The sequence below is a fragment of the Melopsittacus undulatus genome, chromosome 8, assembly GCF_012275295.1.
Source record: "Melopsittacus undulatus isolate bMelUnd1 chromosome 8, bMelUnd1.mat.Z, whole genome shotgun sequence".
Lineage (NCBI taxonomy): Eukaryota > Metazoa > Chordata > Aves > Psittaciformes > Psittaculidae > Melopsittacus > Melopsittacus undulatus.
In genome coordinates this window covers 34,442,328-34,445,624 of record NC_047534.1, presented here as the reverse complement: position 1 = coordinate 34,445,624, position 3,297 = coordinate 34,442,328, and positions in this window count along the sequence as shown.

The following is a 3,297-nucleotide window of genomic DNA, read 5'->3' as shown; positions in this document are numbered from 1 at the left end:
CTGATGGACTCAGCCAGCCCTCAGATGCATTCAGCTTGGTCCTGCTTCTATTAAAATCCATTTTGTGAGAACAGGTGCTAAGATCAGCTTGTTACTGGGTAAAGCTAATGAGTTGGAGACACCCATCATGATGATGGGGTGGGTGTTGAAGTCCGGTAATGGATTTTGATGGCCAAAATGTGCCATTATGGCCTCTAATATGTGCCCTGGAGGACTTTAATGCAGCTGTAAAATAGGGCTTTTAAAATATGAAACATATTTCTAAGAATTTACAATTAGTCAAAGATTGCTTTTGAAGAAAATACTGCAATATAAAGTAGCTAATTGAGCAATATAAGCCATAAACACCTCAGGGAAATCCTTAAAGGGCAATTTTAAAGCCGACTTTAGAAATCTGCTGGACTATTTTTTTAAGTAGCCCTGCCTCTAGCAACACTTCTTTCAAAAGTTGTCAGGCAATGAGGAGATTGGAGACAGAGCTTTACTTCTATGGAAGGAAGTGGTAAATTCCCATTCACTTCCACTGCCGGTCTGCTTTCATAAAACAGGTAGAAAGAAGAACTGACAGACACTGGTGGAGTGGGGAATAGCTTCTGGGGCCTCAGGAGGCTTCCTTTTTATGACTTCGTAAAAGTTACTTTCACATGGGTGAGGAGAGAAGGCATATTTTATTTTCAAGTGCTCTTTTTTTTTGGATCTTGGTCTGTATGGCAATAGGAACAAAGATGATCATGTGATTAATATATAAGTTTGTGCAAAACTCTGCTTTAGTACAGCCATTGATGAAACTGGCTCTTCATCTCTGTAGGGCCAAGGCTTCATCTTTATATGCAGTGTTTGTATGTTTTATCCACTCAGCTTAATCTCTGCCTGCATCACCTGCGCAATGGAACAGCTTGTATGTAGTTTCCAGAAACCAGTTGTGGTTGCAACATTCCCTGCAATCAGTAGGTTGAAGATGTTATGTTGTTTCCACTGGGGAGCTTTTTTGTCAAATTTCAAATGAACTATTAAGTAAATCAGCAAATACTAAAGCTGCTCAACATTACCTACTCTTTTCCTCAGTCTGTTCATGAGAGTATAGCAAAAATGAAACAAAGTTGTTAGTATGCTTTTAAGGTATTTCAAAGTTGATTTCACACCTTCTAAAAAAGGTTTACTAAAATTTTGCAGTTTTTATTTTGTGTTTTTATTACTTTAAAGCTTATTGCTTTTATACATTGCTTTTATACTTTTATACATTACTCCTGAATTACAGTAGGAGAATTAAAACATATTTCAGAAGTATTCAAAACTACTTTGCAGTCCTCCTGAGTTCTGTTAGCAGTAAATGAATATTTTGTACAAAAACTATTTAGTTTTCATGTAATAAATGAAAAACAACACTTCTAAATGAAGTGAAATTTATTGTACTGAAATTGTGGGGCAAAATCATATTTAGAAAATGCAGTTTGACATTGCTCTTTTAATGGAAAATCCTGTTACTTGTAGTGTGCCATAGTGGTTACTTGGACCTGACTTCAGGTGATCAGTGTAGTTCTTCACTGGGACTTCTAAGATCCTAGTAAAGCAATTATTCTGATGATGATTATGATTGCTCTTAAGGTTGAGATCTGTAAATCACCCAGATTGTTTGAATTCTTCCAGTCTTTGCTTAGTACAGGAATGCAAGGAAGGTCTCTATGGAAATCATTATTCACAATCCAACAGCTGCTATGGACATATTTAGAACACAAATAGAAGTTATTGAAGCCCCTGTGATATGCTGACTCTGGTGTGGTGGTTAAATAATTCACCATCAGATTAAAGAGCTGATTTGACAGACTTGAGCAGCTATAGGGAATTGGCTGAGATATTGCTAGTGTAATCTTATCTATATAGTAGGATTAATTATAAATCCCAATCAAGCTGCCTTTGGAGACAATGCAGGTTTCAAATGAGCCCAAAGTGAGGCTAGAGATTTGGTCTGAGATTTCCAATGCTATTTCAAGTATTTGGGAAATCCAGTCTCACTGAAATTAATAGAAACTGGGCGTCAAACACTGTAGGTGGCTTGCAAATTACAGTCCTGAATTTTAACAGTGATCTTTTAGTCCAATTGGGATTTATAATAGGAGGTATAAAGGAAATATACAGCAGCTTTGACCCAAGTCTGGCATCTTTGTGAAGACAGGCTGTGCAAAATCGCAGGCACATTCACATACTCTGCCTAATGGGTCAGCCTATTTGACTTGCAGTGATGTACTGTCTTTATTACAAAATTAGTGATTGAGAAAGGAGCTTTAATATATTAATAATCAGTGCCTTAGGCCAGGTATCAGGTGGCTTTTATTACCACAGTTTGTGTGGTCCCACATATAACTCCATGGATATAGAAGTGGAGAAATCACCATCCCCTTCATTTATTTTTCTTATTGGATAGCTGAACAAACATCTTTCAGATCTCCGGCCCACCTCTTTGGCTAAGCAGTTTCTTTCTTCATTATTTCAACAAATAAGAAATAGATTTCTGTCCAGAAGTGTGTAACTATTTGTATATGGGCAATCCTGTTGTTAGTATCAATGCAATTGTGGTCATTCTATCTTTATTTTCTTTTTTTAATCAGTGTAATAAACCCACCAGCACTGCTTGATTTTAGTGCCTGTTAGCACTGGAATGGACTTCAAGTATTACATCAATTAGCACTATATATATCATGATGAATTTGTATCCTGAAGGAAGCAGATAGTTCTCATCTGGAAAACTAGAAAACAAAATTAGAAGTGATGTTTTATTTTTTTAAATAATGCACAATGGCAGAAAGTGCTGGCCTATTTGACTGCATTGCTCAAGAACCAACTGTGTGATGTGGGGCAAGCAGAGAAGGCTGAAACAACATGGCAATAGTTTAGTATCAGTAAAATAAGAACATTTTCTTTAACAGAACTATTTTCCTTGTTTATCTTTACCAATAGACTTGCATGAGATTCTCATTTTTCCTTAAGAGGCTAGTTCTCCAATTAAAATGCACATGGAAGGTGCAATAAGAAGAAGGAAGGACCAATAAAAGGAAACAGTGATCTATAATTTTGACAAATCTCTTGATTTGGGTGGCCTGCTTAGGCTGTGCAGTACTCTCTTTACATCTTTCTTGAGGTGTACATGCACTGTTAATTCATACCAGACCCTGAAAAAAAGATTAGTTCATTCATAGGTAGAAAACAGAGAAACTACATGATTTGCTGAATTGTTGGTGCCCGGAGGAGCAAAAGTTGGTGCCCTACTCAGAATTTCAGCTCTACCAGGCCTAAGGTTCT